Source organism: Vicugna pacos, chromosome 8 (genome assembly GCF_048564905.1).
Source record: "Vicugna pacos chromosome 8, VicPac4, whole genome shotgun sequence".
NCBI lineage: Eukaryota > Metazoa > Chordata > Mammalia > Artiodactyla > Camelidae > Vicugna > Vicugna pacos.
The window spans coordinates 36,215,095-36,242,372 of NC_132994.1; the positions used below are offsets into that span (position 1 = coordinate 36,215,095).

At 44.2% G+C, this 27,278-nt stretch overlaps 1 protein-coding gene across 5 annotated transcripts in view; it reads right to left on the reverse strand.

Annotated features, from left to right (window-relative positions):
- FYN (FYN proto-oncogene, Src family tyrosine kinase) overlaps positions 1 to 27,278 on the reverse strand; it is a 199,480-nt gene that overhangs the window by 90,635 nt on the left and 81,567 nt on the right. For 4 of the 5 annotated variants that reach the window (XM_072965751.1, XM_072965752.1, XM_072965748.1 and 1 more), the window contains one exon: positions 18,515 to 18,584. The exons of the other annotated variant lie outside the window; for it this stretch is intronic. The gene's annotated coding sequence lies outside the window, so the exon portion shown is untranslated. The remainder of the gene's footprint in view (positions 1 to 18,514; positions 18,585 to 27,278) is intronic. 5 annotated transcript variants of the gene reach the window in all.

The window sequence follows — 27,278 nt, forward strand, 5'->3', positions numbered from 1 at the left end:
ATACTGGGAATAACCAAAATGAGCAAAAATAGGTTTCCAATTTGATTGATTAAATTATGGTACATCCCTACAATGGAATAGGATACAGCACTAAAATCATATTGTAAAATAAATTTATGGACATAGAAACATATTCATGGCTATTTGAAAAATAAGATATAAAACATTAAGGGCAACTTGAAATCATTTTTAATAAGTTCCAAATTTGTATTGGGAAAGGATATTGAACAAAATACTGACAACGTGTATGACTATCTCCTTGTGATGGAATGCAAGGTGACTTTTGTCCTTTGTGATTTCTATACTTCCTAAGCACTCTACACAGAGGCTGTGTATTATTGGGTACTATTTTAAAAAACTCATCATAATGAGAATACCTAGAGTTCATAAAGGTCTAAAACACTCACAAACTAAGTACAGTTTCATGGCAGCCAAAACAACTACCCAGAACAGTGTCCTACTGACAGTCTTGCTAGAGAATATTCTTCTTTACTCTGGTTCTACAACTGGAGAGGTAGGGTCTGGCCTGGAGTCTATCAGGAGACACTGAAAAGGTTTGGTGCCCATCCTAAGGAGGGATTTCCTTGCCGTAGCTTACTCTCACACCAACAGCAGGGGACAGTCAGAACCCGGCGTAGCATCTGGGGCAGCAGGACATTAACGAGAATTCTGAGCATGAACAAAAATTCCACTTACTGCCTTCACGATGTCACTTCCTTGCTCAGCAACTTTCTCTGGCCTGGCTTCCAAGCCTTCCATGCCAGGGCCCTTGCACCTCTCCCATCACCCCCACTGGCCCGATACCATCTCCACCCACGGTGGGACACATCTCTACACAACTGCCCACGCAGTGCCCACATCTCCTCCATGTGCCAGGCCCTAACCAGTCTTACCCCCCCCAAGGAGCCCCCTCCACGTCTACACTGGTCTCCACATCTCTCAATTTCTTGGCTAGTCCCCAGCACTTGATCATTTGGGGGCAGGGCATCCACATGATTTCACTATTTCCTGTGCACGGCAGGGTCTCTAAGGGATAAGGCCAAGTCCAGTATCTCTCTGATTCTCCCCATGGCCTCCTCCCAGCTCCTGAACAGGGCTGCAATAGAGTAGGTTCTTAAATCCAGGAGACAGACTTTTACGGTGGAGTGACTTCAGTGGCACTTCTCCTGACAACTCTATGAGTAACCTCTCTCTTCCAGTCTGTCCGTTTCTGGCCTCCTTCCCTCTTTCCCTCTCCCTTCCCGCATCCTGAGCAGAGAATGACATTTTCCTTGCTCACTCTTGCAGCCTCTATCTACATGGTTTCCTCTAATACCTTCAGCTTTCATTTAACTGCACTGAGGGATGGCAATTCACGAATGCAGATGATCCATGTCCCCTTGCACCAGGCACCCAGGTATCCCTGGGCTGGGCACCCTCAGTGCCAGCTCCCCTCGAGGACCGTTCACTCTGCAGTTCCTCCTTAGCTCTTCTTGCTTTTCTGGACTTTGGTGGGTTACGTTATCCATTCATTTATTCACCCATGCATCCAACACCTAGTTATCCAGTGCTCTCTGTGTGCTGGGCACTGTTACATAAACTCACAGCTGTGGGGCTCGTTTTCCCAACTAGATCAGGAACTCCCTGATGGCAAGGGCTGTCTGCTACAATTATAAATGTCACCAGAGAATCCAGCAGTGAGCTCACAAAGTGTTGGAAAAATATTAAACTGATTGACTGAAACTAGAAAGAGAAAAGGACCCATGCAGAAGACTACAGTTTTTATTCCACTACTCTCCCCTTTGTGGTCTGACGACAGAGATGGTGTAAAGACAAGGAAAAACTCTGATTCTTGCAGAGTGAGCACAGCCGTCATTTTTTGAGCCTCTGCCCAGACCAAATGAAATGCTGATGGACGTGAAAGCACTCGTTAAACTGCAGAATATTTTACAAATATGAAGTGGCATCACCACCATCATGATATGTGTTATCCATACCTTGGTGCGGATAATAAGTTTGATAAGCAACCAGATCACCCTGTCTTGCACACGCCTGCAACCAGCAGCAAAATACACAGTGTGAGGGGAAGAGCCGGCAGCCTTACAAAACCCAAATGGAAAATAAAAATGAGCAAGAACAGCCACACCAAAGAGAGCAAGCCCGCACTGCTTGGAGGAAGAAATCCTCTAATTGCCTCCACACTCCCGCTTGCTTCCATCTGCTTGCATTTAAGGAAGCCCAACTCCTGGGCCCCTCACAGCTGTGGAGAAGAAAGGAAATGTGTCCCCAGTGCCTGGATGGCTGCAGCAGGCAGGAACCAACAAGGACAGAAGGTCTACAAGCAGGGCTAAACTGCAAATTGAACAACAGATTTAATGTTTGTTATGCAAAACTGAGCAAACACTCTCTCCCAGTTGCAGACCACATGAAATAATAACGGAAGTCATTCTCAGGATGAAGGCGGCAGTAGCGGGTGTGGGCAGGAATGCTGCACTGGTCTACCCATCCCTAGCATCCAGGAGCCTCCCCAGGGCGGGAGTCATCAGGCTGCAATTAGGTTTCCTGTGGGGAAGTGACCAGAAGTGCAGGCTCCCACCTCCTCAATGTGGTGTATCTAAGCCTGCCTTGGGGGCCCGCCCTTGGCAAAACTCCCAGGTGGTAATCTTAGTTTTTAGAAATGCCAATCTTTTTTTTTTTTGGTGGTGGTGAGGGGGTGGATTAGGTTTATTTATTTTAACAGAGGTACTGGAGACTGAATCCAGGACCTCGTGCATGCTAAGCGTACACTACCCCAGAGCTATACCTTCCCCCAGCACAGAAATGCCATTTTGATTCCAGACTCATTTTGATCATTTCTCCCCTGTCCTCTCTAACTGATTAAGCAATCCCGCAGCCTTCAGTTTACCCCTAGCCCTCACCCTTTCTGGGCTGCATGCCCTGAACCTTCTTGTGCCCCATGGTCTGAGGGAGCACCCTAGGGACAACTAGACAGTATACTTAAAAAACAGTCCAGCATTTTGGAGAACAGGCAGTCCAGTTTTAGATTTCGAAGGCACTGATGCAAAGAGACAAGTTGTGTTCGTACCACCAGCGAGTGGCAAGGATGTGAGCCCTCATCTCACACCCACTGTGTACACACACACACACACACACACACACACACACACACGAGAGAGAGAGAGAGAGAGAGAGAGAGAGAGAGAGAGAGAGAGAGAGAGAGAAGGGAAACCAGTGCTTAGTGGCACTTGCTGTGGGCCCAAGACCATACTAGGTGACTTCGCGTACTCATACCTGAGTTCAAACCTTACAATGATCCCATGAGCTGAGCTCAAAGATGTTAAGCAACTTTCCCAAAGTCTCGCAGCCAGTAATGGTGGAAACTGGGATTCACACCCAGGTTTAATGATAAGCCTGCTTTTCCTGTAGACTCTACTGCCTGGGCCCTTCAGGATGAAGGAAGCTGATGGAGGACTTAACTCAGGAGACAGGTACCTCTTGAGGGCTTTAAATTCTGCTCAAGATAGAGTGAAAGGAGAATTGATTATACAATTATAGGTATGAACAAGTGTGAGACACATGGCCCCAAGATTCAGTTGGAATTTTGTAAATCAATGGGAAAGGTTGTTAGTGGAAACGTCCCAGTTTCCTGGTGTGACCCTAGTTTTGCAGTAAGTGAGGGGCCTGGAAGATTCTGGAGAGGTGGCTTCTGTATCCCCCAGCAGCTCCCTCCCCAAGAGCAGGCTAAAACTAGAAGTGCTGAGCTTTCCCTGGGCCAGGAGCACTTAGCTTCAGGCCCTGAACAGGTCGGGTAATGTCAGTGAGAGAGAGGGCTCCCTGCACACCCAGGGTCTCCTTGCACCTTCAGCAACGAAATGCCTTCAAGAATCCCTTGAACAGAGTATCTTTGCCTCCAACCATTGCTCCCAACAGAGCAGAGATGGCTCAGCAGTTCCTGGCCAGGCCAGCTCGCCATCACAGCGGGGCCTGTGTCACACAGTGGAGTGGTGTGGGGGGCTGTGTTTTTGACACAGTGTAAAAAAACTGATAATGTCCTTCTGCACAGAGGAACAGCTTCAGCATGCAGGACGTATGTTTGCAAACTGTTCTTTTGGGTAGACAATGGAATCCCACCTAAATGGCCAGAACTGGAAAAGAGAATTGTCCATCAGCATGTCTGGCTCTGGCCTTTCATGAGCAGCAACAGTGAGGAGGTTCTTGAGCTGAGGGTTCACAGGTGAGGGGCCAGCCCAGCAGTCTTTGCTTTTGCATCTAGTTTTCCCAGTTCTCTAAGACCTCACCAGGGAGTGTTGATTAGGTACATCTCCAGGTAATTTCTATCCCTGGTTTGCTATTTTTAAGCTTAAAATGCAACCAAGTCTCTCTGGAACAGACATCGTATCGTAGGATATGTATCTGAAAATAGCTTGTGTGTTTTGTCCACTGCTTGGTGGGTTAAGACAAAGTTTGCTTCTGTTGGAATTTCTCCCCTAACATTTTATTGTGAAAAACTTCAAACACAATGTTTTAATAATTTAACACTGAACATCCACATACTTAACACCTAGCTTCTGACATTCACATGGCACTGTATTCGCTTTTTGTATAGCCATCCATCTATTCATCCTGTAAAACCTTGATCTATACATTTTATTATGGTCCTAATTCTTCTAAGGTGCAGCTTAGGGGGCAAAGTCTACGTCTCAGACACCTCTGGGAGCGAATCCCTATTTGAACACTTACTAGCTGAGAGATTGGGCAGCTGTGTGATTTCTTAGAGCTTCAATGTTATAAAATGTGGGTAACAATATCTGGGTGTGCTGTGAGGATTAAATGCAAAAAGGTGGGTTGCAAATACTTGTCAGGATGGGTAACTGACTTCTAGTTCACAGACTTTGCTCTTTCTCTTATCTGTGATGAAACAAGAATAGCAGAATGTGGCTACCTGTTGGAGCTGGGTGATTATGGGGGTCTGTTATGCGGCACTGTTTTTACTTCCTATAAATTTGAAGGTTTCCATCATAAAATAATAAAATGGTAAAAAAAAAATACACTGGTCACAAGATTTTGTCAAAAAAAGGGAATTCTATATTTGAAAAATTTAGTAGGGACCTTCTGAGGAAGAAATAAGAAGTGATGACACTGGGGTTAACAGTGCAGGGTTAGGGAGGCCCAGGGCCTCTCTCTCACACTCTCACGGGGTGGGGTGGGGATGGGAAGGAGGAAGGACAGGCCTTGGTACTTTGTAAACGCTCCCCAGGTGACTCAGTTCACTACTGGGTGAGAACCTTTGTACTGGCAGAAAAGTGCGAAACCACACTTTCCAGCATATTAATTGCGAGAATAAATACTTTGCATAATGCGAAGTTTGTGCCTCCAGCTAATTTGCAGGCAGATGGGAGCACGAGGAGCCTCTGATTTAGCAGAATAACAACTATTTGTAACCAAACAGCCTCCCTCTGTAAGTCAGGGGTGGGTTAACGAAGGGCCCAATTAGACTGCATTCTCCCACATCACTTATCAACTGTCTAAACTTTGAGAGCTAAGGGGTTCCTTAGTGGCTTTCAAAATTGGAGCCCTGAAGAAATGCGGAGGGGGAAAAAAAAACTCCATGGACAATGTTTAACAGAGAAGTAAAAGGAAAGGTCTCATTTCTTTCTTTTAAAACAAAAAAGTCACCCTTCTGTTTCAGATCCCTAATTCCTTCCCTTCCCTGCTGCGGCTCATTCTCCCTTGTTCCCCTTCGCTGGCAGCTGGAAGCAAGGAGGGGGCTGTGATGGAACTGCTGGGTGAGACAGTGTGTGTCTCTGGGAGCCCTCAGTGGGGGCGGAAGCTGGTCTTTGAGGGGTGGGATCACGTGGGAAGCCAAGCCAGGTAACCGAGGGGAGCAACACGGCGTCTGCTGCTCTGTGGTGTTCTGCATGAGGGCAGGGAAGGAGAAGAAAGCTAGTGCCACAGGGGACGTGCACACTGGCATGTGTGCACATGTGCATCATATGCATATACACACATGCACGCACACACACTCCCTCAGAGGATCTGGCCAGATTTTTTATATCCATGTGTCACTGAATACTGTCCCTCCAAAATTCATATGTTGAAGTCTTAACTCTCAATATGACTGTATTTGGAGACAGAGCTTTTACAGAGGTAATTAAGGTTAAACAAGTGCATAAAGGTGGGGCCCTAGTCCAATAGAACTGGTGTCTTTATAAGAGGGAGATACGAGGGATGCATGTGCACAGAGAAAAGGCCAAGTGAGGACACAGTGAGATGGTGGCTGTCTGCAGGCGTCCTTGCAAAAAAGGAGAGGGGCCTCTCTGAGCACCCGTGATGGGAAAGATGATGTTGGACAAAGAGATGTATTTTCCAGCCTGAGGGTCAAGGAAGAAGTGAGACTTGCAGCAGATTGGATTGAGACCTCAGAGATGGGAGGAAGGCGTCCAGAGAGGATGAGAGTGAGTGCCTGAGGCCCCCGAGGGCACAGAGATGATTTGGTTTTGTTCTGGGAAGAACATGTGTAGGAGTTGGATGTGGTAGAAGCGTGGGCCAGATAGGTCATAAAATGCCTTGAATGCCAGATTAAAATGCTTAAGCCTTTCTCAGGGGGTAAGGGGAGCCTTGAAAAGGTTTTAAACAAGACACTGACAAGACTGGTACACATGTTCCCACATACAAAATATAGAGACCTGACATGGAGTTAAGTGAGCATTAGTGCCAGGCATTGTGTTAGCGCCACGCGTTCTATCTCCTTTAACCCTCAATCACTCTTTTGGAAATGAGAACGATGAAGGGCACAGAAGTACAGTGATTCGCTCAAGACTCACAGCTGGTCAGCAGTGGAGCTCCAATTTAATCACATGGCTGGCACCAAAGCCAGTGCCCTGTCCATCCTATCATTTAAAACCCCGGGCCCAGCTCCCATGACATCATCTACTTTCCTTCCAACCAGAATGGTTATTTAATGGAACAGGGCCTGGAATCCACATTGCTTTCAGGCTTCAGAAGCAGGCAAACTAACAGCCAAGATTTCCAATACACAGGGCTCCTTGAGAAATACCATTCAGCCTTCCAAACAAAGCCGTGTGTGAGCCGATCTTGTCCTTCCATGTTACACCACAGGCAAAGGGTCAAGTCGCAAATTTCCCTGTTATGCTCTGCAGCATCAAAGTAATCAGTGATGGTAACTGGCATATAAGCTGCAAAAACATGTAGGGAGAGTAGCTGCCTTGGGTGAGTGGGCACCCCAGCACTGGCTATATTCTTTTCAATGCAGTGTCAACAGCTACTTTCAAATATTCTCTGTCCCCCGAATCCTGAAAGAGCTTTCAATATCCAGGAAAACACAATGCTGTTTCCTGTGTCTACACAAATGACAGACTTAGTAAGGAATGCCATGATCATTTGATCTTTTGGCCTAGTTGCTCTTCTAAAACCTCAGATATATTTAAGAATGAGAAAGAGTAAAAATTGGGTTAGAAAAGAAGAGTTAATGTTTCTAAAATATAAAAATCAAATCATACCATGCAGGAACCACTCATATATTCTTAAACGTGCTCTTCCTCTAGGGCAAAGTTTTAGTATCTTGGAAGCAATATTTACAGAGGTAACTTGGGTGCTATTCTGAAAATTACATGTGGTATTATTATCCTCCCTAGAATACAACTGTGTCTTGACAGTCTGTCAGGGGAAAGGCAAAACTACTGAAAGTGTCAGTTCCACTCAGCACACTTACTGTTCTGCATACCGCTGTGTGTCAGGCATTGTGATTTGGGCTGGGACTAGACAGAACAGGATAAACAGACTGAACCATATCACAGGCTGTTGTAATCACCTTAAAAAGCAAATGATGCCATAAAGACCTCGTTTTACTTTAGAATTAAATTTTGAGAGCCACTCCTTTGAAATACAGACAGAATATTTTGACTTCCTTGCTTACTCATGCCTCAGGACCATGCTCTATGGCCTCTCTATGAAATCTTCCCAACACGGCCTACCCTCTTCCGCCTTTAAGAAGGCAGTGGGTTAAGGCTGGAAATGTGTGCGGGTGCAGGTGTGTGTTTGTGTGCACGTGCACGTGTGTATATGTGTTTGCTGGGGGTCTCCTCCCCACTTGCTCTGTGAACACACTCATTACACTTTTCACGCTGCATAGTAACTGTTGGATATCAGTCTCACCCATAAAACAAAACCCCCAGGGGCACCTATTGGGTCTCAATGTACCTTTGTTTTCAAGGGCAGGAACAATGCCTAGCACTGCTCTTTACATGTTTACTGAATGAATGAATCATTGTTTCAACTGTGAACTTTATCTTCAGACTCCAGAACATTTGACAGTCAAAATGTTCTCCATGGTGGGTGTAAAAAACTTGAATGCATGCATATAAATATATTTTAGGATACTAAGTTTATTAAAGTATAATTTACATATAGTAAAGTTCTCTCTACGTTTTCACATAATTGAGTGAGAGTAGGTGATTCTTACACACTTGCCTGGGTCCTCTTCTCAGAGCTTCTGACAATGTGGCCTGGGTGCCAGGATTTTTAACATCTCCTAGGGTGATTCAGATAAAAACTTCAGGTCAAGAATCCCCACAGTAGATGATGGTCTGCCACTGTATTCTAGATTTCCTTTCTTCTCCTCATACCCAGCCCCATCCATCACTTTCAGTCAACTATTAATGTTGAACACGAAACCAAAACATTTCCTTTCCGCACCATACTTGGAAGGTACTCGGCCACTTGGCTGGAGTCAACTATAATTTCTGGTTATTTAACAGAAATACGGCCACTAAATGACATTCTGAAATGAACATGAGATAGCCACCAAAGAAATAAAGATGCCTTTAAATCAGAATGAGTAAGAGGACTGTGATTTAGGGGTCTAAGTAGCATTACCATAGGAAGGTGGTAGGAGGTCTGGTCTCTGACTGAGAATATGGAACAACCTTTTCCCTACTCAGATTTCAATTCTTACGAATCAAGGTTTCTATTTGGGTGAAGTCCATCATAACAAACAGGAGCCTGTCACCACACATCTGTCATTTTTTCCCTGAGATTGTATTACAGTCTAATACTTCAAGTAATGGGGTCAATGGCCGGAGTCTTGACATTTAGTGGAAATGTATTGACCTTTACTAATGTTTCATTGTGAATAATGCTCTCAGTTTCATAAATAATGCTGAAAATGGGACTGATATATTGGGGATTATATTTGACTAATTTAAAAAAGAACCATCATGAATTAAAATAGAGGTATATTGGGTATAAAAACTGTAATGGCTACTTGTTCTGCCGAGGTCCTGGGAAGACTACTAGCTAGCACATATTTGAAGAATCCATTAAATAGAAGGGGTCTTTAAGAAAGGATGAATTTTAAAAATCACTCTGGTTTTGCAGAATGCCACTGAGTTTTTCTGAGAGGAAGGAAATCATGGAAAGTGCTGTGGAGAAATTTGGAAGGACGCTTCACACTATCATTTTCAAGGCAGAGTGTGTTGGTCTTGCCAGCTGCCAGGACTGGTAGGAAACTGCTGAGCTAGTGGTTATGGCCAAACCAATCATTTCCCTGTAATTAGAGTTAGCTGGGGGAAAAGCAGCACAAAGAGGACCAAAATATGTGGCCTCAGATTGGGGGGAGGACAAGAAAGCAGATTGAGTTTTTCTCAAGAGACTTCAGTTAAAGAATTTAGCTGCATTCAGCCATGGACTACCCAGCACTGGGAGCCGCCAGCCACACAGGGTTCCCGAATGTGGCTTATCTAAACTGAGATGTGCTGTTCAGTATCAAGTACACACTGAGATTTCAAAAATTTGGTACAAATTTCCAATAATTTTTACTAGTCACTGCATGGCTATATGATAATATGTTTTGGATGTATATTAGATTAAAGTATATTACCAAAATTAATTCCACCTGTTTCTTTTTGTGTTACCATGGTTACAAGAAAATAATATTTATACTCCCTTCTTGCCTTCTATTTCTATTCAAGAGCACTGATTTGGACCTTCATTTCTTCACTTGCTAAATATTACTGGGTAGGACCTTGGGTCATGGAGGGTTTGGATGGAAATAAACACTGCGGACACAGAGATGACATGCCAAGGTGAAGCATTATGGTTACTACTTGTTGACTGAAAGCTTTAGCTTTGGGAAACGTGAGGTGCAACCACAAGAGACCCAGGCTAATTAAGTCTCTTGATCTGGGCACAACTCAGCCTCTCTGTGCCTCAGGTCGTTAATCTGTAAAGCAGGAGGGCAGAGCTAAATTCCTGCATGACAAAGTGAGACCAGAGAAGGTCTTTTTACCTGCAATCATTCCGCACCACTCCAAACTCAAGAATAATTCTGTTAAAAACAATTAGCATTGACCTAGTAGTCTTTATCCTCAGCCAGAACTTTGACAACTGAGGCCCATCCTGAGAAGTGCTGCTATTTATCTGTCATTCCTGCTTCAGTTCTTCTCCTGGGAACAAGCTCACAAGTTCTGAGACTTGTTAACACAGTTAAATATACACAGAGAACACTGAGTGCAAGATGGGTGAAACTGACAGACTTCATCGCCCCGGTAAGGACTCAGAGAACAATTTGAAAAGGAAAATTCCTACAGATATTCAGAGGGAAATGTATTTGCTTTTCTTCGAACCTGTAGATGAAGCATCTACTCTTGTGCTGTCGAAATACTAATTAAATTCCAGGTTTTATAATAATGTATCAGTTAAAGAACACTTCCATGAAACCCCACTTTCCCCCTTCAAAAATCAAACACCTGCCCCCCAAATCAAAACAGTATCACATCTCAAGAATATTAATTTCTGTTTAAGAGAGGATGTTAAAAACAAACAAACAATGAATTCCATTTCTAAACAAAGCCATGACTGATTCAAGGCATCCTCGGCCAGCTGCAATGCTGGTGCTAAAAATTGGCGACTTAGCTGAAAAGTATCAGGATGTATAAACTAGCTGCCAACATTAAAAAGTTGGAATGGTCAACACACAGAGCTCTCAAGTAGAGCTGGGCCCATATCTGCCAGAGACCCAGTAGCACCTGCCCATTTTAGGTGCGGGCAGCTTGTGTTTCTCTAGCTGTACACCCGTCCTTGCAGACTTTCTTTGTTTATGGACCCCAAAGTCAGATAGGAACTCATCTAAGGCAAGAATTGTAGGAGAGGAGACACAGCCAGAGTTGGGGATCAGAGGAAACATGAATGAGTCCTGGCCTGAAGCCTGACAGATCTGGATTGATCTTGGCTCCACCGCCGGAGCTGGGTGACCTTGAGCAAGTCACTTCGCTTGCTAGTCTGAGCTGTCATGAGGGAAGAAAGTGAAAGAAGTTCTTCAGGTAAGAAGTCTGTATGGTACCTGGCATGTAGTAAATTATGCTCAAGTTACTCCTTCTTATTCCAAAAGCAAGAAAGAAAAATGTTTAGCATTATGTACTGTCACAGCAAAATCTGACTACTAAGAAGTGGCTTTAAAATCATCATTGTGAAAATGTAAAGACCTAGGTCATTCACTATAAAGAACTGAGGAAGTGAAAGCAAAGGGTAAAAAAATATCAGACTCTATCCCAGTGTAATAACTGACCTGGGCGAGGATTATCCATAAATTCTTAGAGCAGTGGATGAAACGGAGGTGGGGGACAGGATGTTGACAAAGGACCCAGGCACCAGCTCGCAGATGCCTTACTGATGCAAATGTATCTGGACATTGGTGAGGTCTGGTTATCACCTTATCCAGGAGATCAAACTCAGCACTGTGGGTGGTGGGAGAAGTTGACATCATCCGTCTGCTGATGTGATGTAATATCAAGCACGCAATCCCACTTATGAAGCATTCTTGCCCAAGGAGGCTTAACCCACATCTAATAACAAAGCTGTAGATCTAACAATTTTCAGGAAGCAAGGGGCAAGTTAACATGGTGAGGAAACAGACAGGCCCAGAGAGCAGGACATTCTATACGACAACCAGCCTGGGACAACTAGGTAAGTTTGAATATGGACTGGAAACCAGAAAATATTATGGAATTACTGTTAAGTTTCTTACTAGATAAGAGCATTGTGGTTATGTAGAAGAATATCTTTATACTTAGGAGATACATGATGAAATATTTAGAGGTAAAGTGTCAACATGTTTGGAACTTTCAAATAATGCAGCAAACATTTATATAATATATACTATATACACGTAATATATAACATATATTACATGTTAAATATATATAATGTATTTTACATGTATAGATATCATATATATATAATTGGAAGAGGGAATAAGGAATGCAAATATAGCAAGTTTAGAACGATTGGTAAATCTAAGTAAAGGACCTATAGGTATTTGTTTTATCATTTTCCCAAAACAGCAGGTTTGAAAATTTTCAAAATAAACTGAGAAAGAAACTGGAAGTGAAAGAAGGGGATAAAAAGCCAGGAGAGAAAAAAATAAAGATCAGATACTACCACTACCTCCCCTTTTCATAATTCCCTGAATATTTATATTCAGCTCAGCTTAACCATATGCCTTTTCATTCAAGATGGTTTTATTTTTACCACTTTAATAAATTTCACATGTGCTTATTCAAACTGATGGAGCTGCTGTTTTGGCTTCTTTGTTGGTTGACATCAAAACCAAACTTGAAACAAAGCTCCAAGAGGCTGTACAAGTGTACCAGGTAGGTATGAAGCCTAAGATAGTGTATCAAAAACTTCTGAAACGGATATCCAATTCCTTCTATGGATGGTTTTTAAGCCAGTTAAGACTGGATCAAAGGCTGTGGGTGGAGCATCCTCTTTGATCTCTTCCAAAGATAGCTCTCTCTCTCCACCTGCATTCAGCGTTGATAGAGGAAGGACAGGTACAGGGTGCAGATCAGCTGGGCCACTGAGATTTCACAGAGGCTGTTTCCCTCTGGGAGTGTGCTGTGCCTGAGCTCTGGTGCCAAAGCAGCAACAGCATAAAATGCGAAACAGCCTCTCTGAGTTCAATTTTACTACAGTGAGAACTCCCAAAGAAGTGGGAATCAATTCTGTGATGCTTCTAATGTGGAGAGGGCCAGAAAGGTCCTGGATTCCAATAGAGTGGGTATGAGCCCGACTCTGCTGCGTATCAGCTGCTCTGCCACCTCAGAGCAGTGCTTCTTAGTAGTGAGGACAACGAATGCTGTACTGGGGACAATTCTTTACCGGGCAGGGCTGTCCCAGACACTGTAGGACATTGACCATCCCTGCCCCACCCCTATCTCTCCACTTGCCTTACTCTTTGAGAGCAGGACCACAAACACGCCCACACTCCCAAACATATCCTGCCTGAGACATAGGCTAAAGTCTCTGAGCCGCAGGTTATATCCACCACCTAAAAAGTAGTTTGGGAGAAGCAAATGTGCCACAGCTCCTTATGAACTTAAATTGGCTCTACAAATGGTATCATAACACGCATTTGCATGGCAGCCTGCCAGTGCATGGCGGGGCTGGCAGGTGGGTCCCACCACCTGGACCCCAAGTGGGGTGCATCACATAGCTCTCCAGTCATGTACCAGAATACATGATCACTACTTATTCTGAAAATATTTCCCCTCTGCAAGTGGGAAATGCTGATTTACAGGTAAAAACCACACCATGGTGTGAATTTTAGAGTGAATTCTAAGTACATGGGCTATGAGAGCAGACAAGCAGGAGGGCAGCCTCCAAGTGGCTTCAAAGAACCTAGTTTCAAACAGCAACAAAACTAACCTGGAAAGAGAAGAACATTTCTCTTAGGGAGCAAGGGATAACATAATTGTGGGAGTTACTTAAGGGTCAAGAATACAAGGGAACAGAACATGGTGCTTCTGCCCCTAGCACACCAGAGCAGGGACAGCACGCACAGGGCGGACTTTCCACATGCCCTACTGCTCTGTTCTTTAGAGCTTTCGGTGATGCTCACAGAAGGGAATCTCAGGGGCTGGGCAGGGCTACTGCATGCAACCTGTATACTCTGGCCAAGGGGAGGATGGAGGCTCAGTTCACATAGGTTAGTATGCAGGAGCCACCTGGAGTTGGGCACGAGGACACGCCCAGCACAGGGCTTCAGTTTCCATGTGTCCAGAGCGGCCCAGGGACCTGCACTTTTAAACAAGCTCTCTGGGTGATTCGGATCAGGGAGCCCAGACTGGCTCTGGGAGAACACGGACACCTCTGCAGAGATTCTGTGCTCTGGGGCTTTGCCATCAATGCCCCGTTATGGGACATTCTTGCTCTCACTTACTTGCCTGCATGTCTTAGAATTTCAGTGAAAGCACTTCTCCCGCCCTGACGTCTGGTTAGTTTTTTGAGTTACAAAATTGGCTTATTCTTACTCTTTAACTCTGTCATTCGTTCCCTGTACCCTGCTCCTCCACTGTGTAAATGAGAAGCTGATTTTATTTTGCTGATCAAATTTTTCCTCTATCACTCAGTTTTAGATGAGGACTAGGAAATGCTGACTGGGCAGTAAGGTCTGACCCCTCCTTCAAGGCCAAAGGCCTCAGGAATTAACAGAAGAGTGAGGGGTCTGCCGGAGGCAGAGCAGGGAAAAGGCACAAGTCTTGAAGAACAAAAGTGAAAGGAGATACCCTCTCAATGTCATTAGTCGTGAGGCCCTTGAGAATTACCCATGGGTTGGAGAGGCGGTGCTGGAAGCAAGTAGCTATAAATGCGTAGTTTTTCTACAGATACTTACATTAAAATATTTTACCCCAACTGGTGTTTTTACAGTCTCACTCGACTCTGCTTACTATTAGCTTTGGTACATTCCTCTAAATTCTATTCATCTTAGAAACAGCAGACTGATAATGTAAAGTCCCTAAATCTCTGGGCTCGGCCATCTAAATGAGATCTTTCATCCTTCTCTTCTCCAGCTTTCCAGAACGCATTCTCATAGCATTCTTGCAAAGGAAAAGATTATCAGGAAAAGAAAAATGAAGGGGAGTAAAGTCAAAAGAATATACCAAATACCAAAGCTTTTGCTAAGAAAATATTTATGTCCACAAGCACACAACCACACCCTTTCTGGGAAGATATTACTGGCCTTGAAGCTGGGTTAGTGGATCCCAAAATACACCTCGCCAAAAGCACAGTTACCCTCCCGAAATAGGCCCTATAATTAAAGCCCTTTCAAGTGGCTTGTCCTATATCACAACTTGACATATGTTGCTTTAATCTTCTGCTTCAGCAAATGTAGCCATACTGGGCTGCACAAACTCTCAACGACTCACGGTTAAACCAGACTGCAGTGTCACTAGGAGACTGATGCAAATAAACAGCCCTGTGCACCAAAATACCCAATCTCAATCATCTGTAATGAGATCTCTCTCCTCCCTAGGCATATTTTCATCACACCAGAATCACACACCCTTGATTCAAAAGGAAGGACTAGCCCAGATTGAAATATTGTTTCATCTCAGAGGTCATCTGAAGACAAACACATCTGAAGAAGCCGGGGCTGAAATTTAAAATATGAAACAACCTCTTTTGTGCGAATGCTGGGATCAAGTTGTATGAGTCTCGCTTTTAGCTTTAGTGGACAGTTCTTGGTACAAGCCTTCAGACACCCATCTGTCTGAATTCACAGATCACTTCTTGCTTGGAGTCAGGGGTAATGTAGCCTCATAGGAGCCCTTTCAGCTCTGTGATTCTGTGAGCAAACCTCTTTATGTTTTCTAGTTATATATTTACACTTAATTAAATGTCAAAATATTTACAATTTTAAACTTTCAAAATAATGAGTATTTTAGACACTAAAATAAAAAAATTATTTCTGTATCTGTTTTACAGCTTCAGCACTATTGACATCTTGGGCTGGATCATCCTGCGTGCACGTGTGTGTGTCGTGTTCTGTGCCTTTCAGGGTCTTTAGCAGTGTCCCTAGCCTCCACCCACTAGATGCCAGCAGCACACACCCTCCCTGTCATTTTTGGCTGACAACCAAAAATGTCTTCAGACATTGCTAAATGTCCTCTGGGAGGACAAAATCGAGCCAGGTTGAGAACTACTGCTCTCTGTATATTTATGTATTCATATACCTCCCCCTGGCATGGCCAGGGTGGGGGAAATTAGATTTTTCAAGCACCTACAAGTTTAACTTAAAGAATTTCTGACTATCTTTGACCCATAATGAAGAATCAGGATCTGTAGTTCAGTACTACCCCAAAGATTTATAAACAGCACGACTGCTGTCTCAAGCTAGGGGTGGCAGGGCCTGGCCTCATTTCAGTCAAGACACTTAAGAGGATGAATCTGCTGCCACCCGATCTCTTGGACTGCTAACCTCCCTACTTTTAGGAGCTCCATTCTTAGAAGACTATGATTAAGAAATTCTCCACGATCCATTACCAGGCACTCAGGAGGAAGATGAGGGCTGGTGTCTGTTAACATCAGCTATAGAAGTGAGGACCCACTGTACTCCTCCCGGGCCAGACCACCTTGGGGCGGCATTTTAAGCACCGCTCCATTTTTGTAGGGGACTTTGTAAGAGTCAGTGGGTGGGGAGGGGTAGGAAAATAACACTAGCAGACAATGAGTCAAAGAATGGGAGGTGGTAAGTTCAGCCCAGAGAAGATGAATGAGGAAGGAGAGGGTCTTCAGATATCTGGTGCGCTGGTGTGTGGGAAAGTGAGTGCAGTTGTCTCTGCTTAGAAAGTGACTAAGGGCAGTGGTGACTCAATAAATACTTATCCCAGGACTTCTCTGTGCTGGGCACTGTCCAGACACCGAAACGGCAGGAAGGAAGAAGACCAAGTGTCTGTCCTTCTGAGCACATATTTAGCTCAATAAAAGGACCAGACTGCTTTTCTTCCCTCTTTCCTTCTCTTTTTCTTTCTCTTTAACAATTTGAGCTAATGTCCAGGTATTTGTCTAATTGCTCATTTTTTCCCCATTAAAAAAAATAAAGGTTTAATTAACTACAGTGAAATTCATCCTTTTTTTGTCTATTTCTGTAAATTTTTACAAAAGCCTACAGGTGTATGAATACCACTACAATCAAGATCTAGGACAATTTTCTCACCCTCTATAATTTCCCTAGGCCCCTAAATCACCTTTTAATTAGAGTAAGCTCCCCTGTGCAGCAGCAAGTCCCTCATCTCTGAGAGAATTTGGGTTCCCCTCTGTCATGGATTCTGTAGAAGAGACTTTCACTGGCTGGTGAGAGATGGGGCCAGTCAGCCCCCGAGGCCACGTTCATCTCTCTGATACCCTGAAACTGGAGGGCTGTCACCTCCAGACACCTCAGCCCATCTGCAGTGACACGGCTGATTCTCCCTGATCACAGGTAAATGCCCCACTCAAAGCCAAGTCCTTAAGTCAAACCTCAAAAATTTCTGTCCAATAACTGGATCTCTATGAAGGCTGCATGATAAGCAAAGACAAAAAAGTCCAAAGAGAGTTTGGAAAAGAAAACCTCAACATGGTAATTGAGGCCCAGGGCAAGGGTACCATCTCCTCCCCACCCGTCTTTTTCTTCTTGTCATTTTGGTTCAGAACAACATTAACTCCCAAACGGAACAAAGCCCCAAGAACGTGACTGCACCTGACTGCAAAAGTGGCAGGAAGGGAATTAAATCAGCTAAGCTGGACTAAGAACAGGTTGGCAGGGTTAGAGAGGATAGCAAATATCTCGGGCTTCCACGATTGTTATGGAGGGGATGCTGGAGGAGGGACCGTGGTGACCAGCTGTGATGTCCCTTCTGCTAGCAAATGGGAAAGCACGTGGAAGATCCTCACACCTCTTGCTGGCCTGACCTCAATGGCAAATGTCCAGTTTCCAAACCAGGCTGTTCTGTTATGAAGAATCAGTGCTTTACTGAGCAGCCACACTGCCCAGCACTACCTAGCTCACTTTATCCACTCAACAAACCCACGAGATAGGGAACACTAGAAGCCTCTTTTTACAGATGAGGAAACAGGCTCAGAGAGGTTACGGAACAATCAATAAGTGCAGAACTTGAGTTTTAATCCCAGTCTCCTGACCCTAAAGACTGTCCTTTTGACTACTGCCAGCAAGGTCTTCTGGGTGATTGCTGAATTTAATGTTCCTGGTCTCTCTGGCCGCTGTTAGGCTAGTTGGTGGGCTGGGCCCCAGGCATGCTGGGTCCTTCACGCCCTCTCATGTCCCAGTCCCCAAGCAGCCTGTCTGTTTCTCTCTCATTTCCACATACAGACCAGAAGGATCTCTCTGCTTTGGACTTTAAAACATGTTTTTATTCTTTTGGTCTGTGAGTTTATTTTGGTCTCATATTCCACGGGTGGCTTAGGACATAAGCTAAATAGTTCAGGGTATTTTTTTTTCCTGCATCTGGAAGCTTTCCTAAAAGCTTATTAAATCTTAGAAAACCCCATATCGCTTAATAACATCAGCAATGACAAGAAAAAAGGTCATACTGTCAGAAAACACCAACTGGATGTCACATTTAATTACAAAACCCATTTTGCCAAGTGCAGCACAGATTTAAAAGATGCATGTGGCTTCCCTTTGTGAGCACCATTGACATCACAAGGTATCTGAAATAAATGCAGTGACACTCACCAAAATTTCCCCCAATGATCACAAACTTTATATACACCACATGTCTTCTAATACAGCTGCTGGACTGGTCCTGAAAAATACCACAACAAAAGGAAAAAAATGCATCATTAGACAAACATAATTTAATACGTACTGTATTTCCTTTCTGGAAACCACAACGTCTTCCTTGTTTTGGGTACCCGTCAAAGTCCCAAAATCTTACTGCCACATTTCTCTTTGTTTTTCACAGGAAAGATGAAACCAATTTACAAATTAACTCAGTGCTCATTAATAACAAATAAATAACAATCCGAACAAGGAAATAAACCAGCAACTGTGCTTATACTTTATTTGAATTTTTAAGTCCTTTAAAATAAGTGAAGACAAGAGAACAACACAAAGGTATCTAAAACTGAACTCATGAACTTTTTCTCCCCCAAACTAATTCCTCTTCCCTATTTCTTTCAGTAACACACTTCCTTCTCCCCTGCTGGCTGTGAGACCCTTGCCTTTCTTTTTAACACTTTATTATCTGAAAAATAGGGATTATCATACCAACCTCACAGGGTTGTTATGAGCATTAAATGATATAAATTTATTGACATATAAATGACATGGAAAGGCTTAGAACAGCATCTGGCCCGCGGGAAGCCCTCAGGGAGGGTGAGGAGCTATCATCATTCTCCCAGTTACACGGCCCTGCAGCCTAAGCCAGGATTGCTCACCTCCGCTGGAAACCCTGGCCCAACTGCCCTTTTAGTCCCACGGCCGCCCTGGAACTCACTGCCTTCTCTCCACTCTCGTCACCACACTCTATCTAGTCAGCACCACCCTCTGCAGAAACCCATCTCCCGGTCTCCAGTTTCTTCCCTTTCAATCCCACGCTCGTGGCTCTGCAAAGCATCCTTCCTAACACAACTTACCGCCTAGGCGGAAACACCTCTACTGCTTCCCATCACCTGTACAAGTTCACCTGTGAAAGTACGTCAGCCCAGGACTCCCGCGCACTGCAGCTCTGTCTCCACATCTTCCCATCAGATGCTGCAGCGCCCAGCTACCTGTCCTGCCTCAGCCTTCAGGCACGCCAGACCCTTCTCTGAGTGTCTCCTGTCCCACAGGCACCGGTAGGACGTCTTGCCATTTTCTAAGGGTGGGATTTTACCTTTTCTGTGCCAAAACAGTCTAGAGACACGTTTCTCAAAATAATGCTTCTAAGTGCTTGAAATTAACACATAAAATGCTTAGGATTCAAACGAAGTATACTGATATTTAGGTAGCAAAATACAGAACAAAATTATGAAGGGCTTCTTTCAATATTTAGATACATTCTCGCAAAAGCCTAATAACTACATAATTTTGAAGTACTGTTGGGCATAAATGATATTTCAGGATACCTGTAACTAATGTACTGTGAAATTATCCAAAATTTCTACTGGTGACAAATGACTAATATTACTTCCATAATAGAAATATTAGGTTGCAGTTAAGGATTAGTGAAAATAGATTATTTTTTTCCCTATCCACGTTCACAGATCGCCCCCTCCAAATTCCAATGATGGACCCCAGGTCACAAGTCCCCATGTTTCTCATTCTTTTCTTGAGCCCTTTCAACCCTGACTTTCCCAATTTGGTATTATATTATCTTACCCTTCTTTGTTTTTCTCTTCTTAGAAATTATATTTCATTTACTATAGATACTTTCAATGCACTTAGAGTATCCTATTTTTTAAGTTGTTAAATCTTTAAAGTTGTAAGTGGAGGATCTATTTTTTTCCCCATTTGTTTATTCCTCTCATGGCTGCACAGCACACACAGCGGGTAGATACTCAGTCAGCACTGCCTCCTGAACCAGCTGATGAATAATAGTGCAGTCTTGCTTGTCCTACACGGGCTCAGCTAGTAGTAATATCATTTCATCTCTCTTTGGCAGCCCATGAGCTCATAAATACGTAGATGGGACAGCCAAGCATTGTATATTTAGATCATACATTACTGAAGTCAGGCAACAAGATGTTCCCTTTTTTCAATTTTCCTTGGTCAGCACCGCTGACACATCTCCTGGGAACAGACTGGCTGTTCAACCAGTCCATCCACACGGAGGGCACCAGTGTGACAGGAGCACAACTCCTGCCTTGGTGGAGCTTCGAGTCTAGAAGCTTTCCCAGCTAGTCCAGAGGAGCTGAGAGTCCCTCAAACTGTCAGGGCCTTTGCGCAGTCAGGGAATAGCCAGTGGTTCCCTGGGGACAGGCGCTCTGGTGACCCATGCAGGTGAGGCCCCCTAGTAAGAGCTGCTCTGCTTTCCCCCAGGTCTCACAGATGTGAGGCTGTGGATCCAAGAGCAGGAGGTCAAGACATCCTCAGTGATGTCTTTGCACATGAGGTCAGAGATGGTCACGCAACCCCAACAAAGGGACCATCCTGGGATGGTTTACTCAACACCTGGCTGCATATTCCACTCTGGGCCCCACTGAGTGCGTGACGGAGCAGCCTCAGGATGGACGCTGGTCCTTTGGTCTTATCAGCCTTGTTTTTTCCAAAATAGCTGCAGCTCAGGACTCAGTGTCTTTTCCCAAGAAAAACACACACAAAAATAACAGAATAGTTCTTCCTTTTCAAATGAAGAGAGCATAATGATTTTCTCCACTGAAAACCACACATAAGGGCACTGTGACCATTTACTTTGGCAGAAATTCACCACTGGCAGGCGGCACTTTTCATGCCCAATGTCATGTCAAGCGACTCTTAGGACGAGTGGGGGTGTACCCCTCCTCCCTCCCAGTAACTAAGACTGATGAGATAGCCACTCAGAGAACAAAGGCTGGACTTGGCACACTTTTTTTATACTTAAGAACACTCATATCCATTTCATTTGAATCTACTCCTTTAAGAACACTAAATACATGGTATTTCATAAAAATAGCTGAATGATAATGAAGAGGGCAGTGTGACTATTTAAACTTTTGTTTCAAGAACTGCAATGTATACATCCTCATGAATAAATAATAAGATGCTTACAGGTGTTCCCACTCAACGACCCTGGCACTGCATGTACTTTTTGCTTCTAATACATATCATAGACTCTGTGTGGCTCCTGGTTTAAAGGCAACATTCTCATTATGCACTGGACACAAGCATCTCTAATGTAGCTCTCGTCTGTGTGGGGCCATTCCTTCTTCCTAATAGGTCCCCCTTGTTTCTTCAGCCACAGTGCCTCACAGGCAGGCGACAGCACCCCCAGCTGGAGGGTGGGGCCTGAATGGTCTACGGCTTTGCAGTGTGCCCAGTGGCAACATCAGCGCCACTTGGGAGTTTCTGAGAAATGTCAGCTCTGAGGCCTCGCCCCAAACCTATTGAACCAGAGGCTATTTTACGGGATCCCCAGGTGATCTGTGCACACACTGAAGTTTGAGATGCACTGATCTAAGGGAAATCCACTCCTCTTGCCTGTGATTGGTTCAAGAATAGGCATGTGACCCTATCGGTCAATGAGATGAACGTATTGCTGGGAGCTTCTCATTCTTCTGGGAGAAATTCCCCCCTTCTGAATGCTGTGTGGGATGAGATGCCAAGGACTTCCAAGCTATCTTGCTCCAAGTGAAGGACAAAGCTGGCCCACAGAAGAAGGCAAAGACAGAAAAAGCACAAGGAAGCAGAATGGGGGTGACTGCATCTGGTCAACCCTGAAGTCTGCTGACCACTGGACTTCTAATAGATTTCTTATTGTTCAGTCCTCCTTCAGTTGGGCTGTCAGTTATCTGCAGCTAGAAAGCATGCTGACTAATCAGTCCCCATAAATCATTATAAAAGGAACAGAATGCCAAGGCACAATGCTTAGCCACACAGTGCATCAAAAGACCAGAGCAAGAGTGCAGAGGCCTGTTTTGTTCTGGGTGCTGATCCAGTAGTACTTCCGGTTCTGAAAACCATGATTCATATTGCACATTTCCAAAAGCTTTCTAAATCAGTGAGTCTAAATGATCAACCAGAGGAAGTGCTGAATGCTTTCCAAATTCTTTTAACCAGAGTGGTCAATGGTTGCCTTCCACAGAAGTCACATGGATGTCATTTCCTGCAAAGACCATGGGGGACTAATTGCTCAGCCTCAGACTCTAACAGGGAAAACAACCTGTGATATGTAATTACTGATGGGTAAATAAGAAAAAGGCTTGAGGCTCTCAGAATCTGCTTCTGGATCCACTCCAGTAACTTGAGGAAAAGGGAAATAGAGAGAATGTGAATAAATGAATGGGAGAGAGACAGCTGGTCTTGGAAAAGATTTGAGGGGCTAGCAGCTTAGGCAGCAGCCCATACCATTTTCCCATATCATTGGTACTTTTTAAAGACCCTCCTGAGGAAATTAAATAGACCTACTATGATACAAAACCATATATGGCTTTGGTGTAATTTTGCTTCATATACAGGAGTGACGTGGTCAAGGAGAACTGGGTGTGTAAATGGACATTATTGGTGGGGGTGGGGGTTACAGCTCAGTGAAGGTTATAGTATGCATGAAGTCCTGGATTCAATCCCCAGTACCACCACAAATAAATAAACTATATGTATAAATAATTACCCCCCCCAAACCCCTACAAACAAAAAACAAAAGAAAACAAAAATAAATAGACATTATCTCTTTAGGGTGTCACAGCTTCTCAGCCATAACAGGATATTCTAGGGGATAGGTTTGTTGCATTGGTTTGATGAAGAAAGTGTTTTCTATCATGGAGTGAACACTAGTTGGTTTTCCACAGAATGTTCCTTAGGTTCCATCACCTCAGGTCTCTCTCTCCCTCCAAATCTTTTGGCCTTCTCTTCCTGGGTACCTCATATACATCCACAGTTCCAACTGTCAGCCCTTGTCATGAGCTTCAGACTACATCTCTTGATCTATCACCCTTGTTCCCAGTCCCACTGCTTCCCTCTAGATAGAAAGCGCCTTGAGGGCAGGGACTTTGTTTAGGTTGCTGCCATATTCCCAATGCTCAGCACAGTGGCTGGCACTGAGTATTCCGTTTGTTGAATGAATACCTGAAAGGCCTCACTCAGACTCTTAAGATGCCTCACAGAAGTTCCTGCTGTCACCACCTAACTGGCTCCTCTGCCTCTGGTCTCTCCTTTTCCCACTCTGTTGACACACAGGAAAGCTCTGGATTACAGCACTGATCATGTTGGTCCTAGAATGTCTCAGCTACGAGCAACTTACCAGCCCAACCCTGCACTTCACAGGGGAGAAACTGGTCTGGCATGGCCAGGTATGTGCGTAAGGATTTATGATTTGTGGGTGGCAGAGACAATATTATAACTCAGGGGCTCTTGGTACCATGTCACTGACTGGTTCAAAACCTTCCATGGTCTTTCAGTAGAACCTAGCACAGAGCTAGGTGTGTAGGAGGTGCTCAAGTGAGTACCTGAGACTGATCAATTAGGTAAGTGAATGGTATACTAGCGGGAACACTCTTAAGATGGAGGGGAAAGGAGCTGCTCTGGACCTTTGCCCTGCAGTGCCTCTAAGCCACCCCCTAGGAATCTCAGGGTGGTGACACTGCTAGAAAAACCAATGACTTACACAAACTCACACTCCTCAGCTTTGCACTCAAAGCCACCCACCATCATTCCCAACCCACCTCGGCCTTATCTTCCATTTCTTCTTCCTCCCTCATGCCCAGGCTTACCAAGCACCTGCCCTGTTTCTTCCCTCTTACACGCCCTTTTCTCCACCTGCAAGAACGGTAACTCCACCTACTCCTCAAGTCCAACTCTGTACAAATCCCTCCCCAAAGTTCCTGCCCAATTTCCTCCACTGGAATTCATCTCTGTTTATACCTCTACTGGAGAACTTACCATACCACCTGCTTCAAAGGAAAGAAACAGCTTCTTGAGGCCAGGAACTTACTCTAAATTTCTCTTTGAACCATTGACCCCTTGCCTGGCCACCTGCCTAGCACAGAGGCTCACCTAGTCATGCTGGTGCATTCAGACGGCTTTATCCTTTTGTGTTCACCTTGGTGACCAAATTACCGAAGTTTTGTAATGGGGATTCACGTCCTCCTCTAGAGGGTGCAGGCTGATGAGAAGGCCGGCACACTTGTAGAGCCTGCCTGTGAAGGAATGGCTCTGCTGTCCTATTTTCAAAAACAAAGATGAGGAGCCAGGGAGGGTGACTTCCCCTCCCCTCCCAGCTCTCCTGTGGCTACGGCTGTCCTGTGCCACCGGGCAGGCTGCAGTGTTCTCTGCAAGTCCAAAGTCAATTGTCCGAAAAACTAAAGTTCCAAATGGCGGGAAATGGCGGGATAATACATTAAACAGGCAAGTGCACAAACAAAGCCAGTTGCAAGGGAGGGAGATGGGAAGCAGCAAACACAAAGTTCCCTAGGAAACTGGGCCTGTGTTAGGACTGCCTGTGGCCTTCGTTCCTGCTCTTCAGGCGGGAGGGAGAGGGGTGCACTGAGAAGGAATCACTGACCTATCTGCTTTCTCTGCCTGCAGGGGCCCTAGTTCTTCTAGCTTCACCGCTGCAAGCTGGGGAGACTTGAGCAAGGCTATGGTTGTTGTTTTATTACTTGCTGGGGCAGGAGTAAAGAGCAGAAGGAAAGGGGAGGAAGAGCAATAAGGAGACAAAGAGATGAGGCTGGGGGGTACCCCGCCGCACGAGGGAGTTACTGCACACAGGATGAGGGCAGGAAGGTCGGACTACGAAGGGCCACTGCTCCTGTCCCACAAGCCATTGCTAGGACCAGGGGGCTCGGGCTCACGGTGGAGCAAGGCACCCTCAGACAAGTAAATGAGCTTATCCTCAGTTGCCCCAGAGGTGGCTCTGAGGTATATTTTTTGGGCCCATTGGCACAAATTGGGTGGAGTCACACAAAGGGGTGGTGGGAGGGGTTGGACAGGGCAGGGCTTTAGGGCTCCCCGAAATCTCCATCAACCCCCGAGCAGTAAGAAAGTAGTGATATATTTATCCTCTTCCTCCATCACATAGTAATAATTATTTATTATGTAGCATATATAATATATAAATATAATATTTATGCATATATAAGATACATACATATTATTAGTAGTGATGATGATTGTTATGTTTAAATCTCTAGGCTGAGGGTTTATTTGGGAAAGAAATAAATGAAGTAAATGCCACTGGAATAATTAGTTGACTATCAGGAGGAAAAAATATTCTGCTTCTATAAGGCTTAGGGGAATGAAGTATATATCTATAATAATCATGTTTATCTTTCTCTCTGGCATGAGTTTCTGTAAGGTGACCATATCACTTAGGTATCAGGTAAAAATAAAGCAGAGACTCTTGTTTGTAGTATACTTGAATTAATTCTGATTTCCCTTATAAATGAAGCTATTTCGAGCAATCTGTAATCCACAGTCTGAACGGAAATGGTGTTTTGCTATGATGCATGTGCAGCTGCTGGACAAGTCCCTGAGCTCACATGCAACCTGATTACCACTCTCAAGGCCCTTCAAGTAGACATTCTGCAGTGGCTCCTGGGAGGCCCGTGATAAACATACAGTACTGCAGTGCTGCCAAGATCAGGGTTAACAATGATGTGTGCAGAGCCCCTGGAATGCAGGCTGGCTATGATATTAAAATCCCACAATCCTGGGGCTGAATGGAATGTTAAAGAATATCTGGTCTAGTAGTCTTTAAGCTATTTTTCTTCAGTACAGGAACCTTGTGTATTCACACCCAGACACAAGTACACGTGTATTTCCAACGCTTCCGCTACACTCCCATGTATTAGATAAAAGTGGAATAGAACAGCTCTGGTTCACTACCTCTGCCGTCCTTCTGGCTCACTTGACATTTCTGGGGAACCCTAATGTCCTAAGAACATCAAAAACCCCAGACCTAGACCCCCTACCCCCATCCAGTATCTGCAACTTGTTCTCAACATCTCTGCCAGCCTGTCTTCAGGTTCTCCATGTGGTAACATGGGTGACTCAACACCTCCACCTTTCCTCTGTTGAGGACCTGTTTTACCAACATCCAAGAACCCCACATTTTCAATCATTTCGCCTCTTGTAAAAAAGGCATTTTTGAAGAGATAACTAATTTATCTACCCAGCTCTTATTTGGAGCCAGTGAGACCTCGACATAAATCTTAGCCTTTTGCTAAGCTTGGCAAACGAGGGAAAATCCTTAATGATGTGAACTAGTAAACTCAGTAGAAGCTTTTCTTCTCTTCCTCTGCTTTTTATTTCATCAAAACAAATCTCCATCAAGAAATATCCATTTTTGGGGAACAATATTTGTTCCTATTTTATAGGAATAGGTCCATTAAAAGATGTAAAAGATCTTAATACTAAAAATTATTTAAAAAAACATTATTGAGAGAAATTAAAGACCTAAATAAGAGTATTTTGCCATGCACATGGACTGAAAGCCTCAATATTTTAAAGTTGTTAGCTCGCCCCAAATTCTTCAATGCAATGCCATTTTTTTTTAAAAAAAAGCAGGTGTTTCTTTTTTTTCTGGCAGAAATTGACATGCAGATTCTAAAATTTGTATGGAAATGCTAAGTGCCACAAACCAAGATAATCTTGAAGAACAACAAAGCTAGAAGACTTACTCTATCAGAATGCCAAGGTTCATCATAAAATAATAGTAATTAAGGCAGTGTAGAATTTGTATCATAGGCAATAAGATCAATAGAACAAAAAAGAATGCCCCAAAATAGACCTAGATAGATAGTCACCTAATTTACAACCAAGATGACACTCAAGTTCAATAAATGGTGCTGGGTTCACTGGCTGTTGTGGGTTGTGTCCCCTCAAA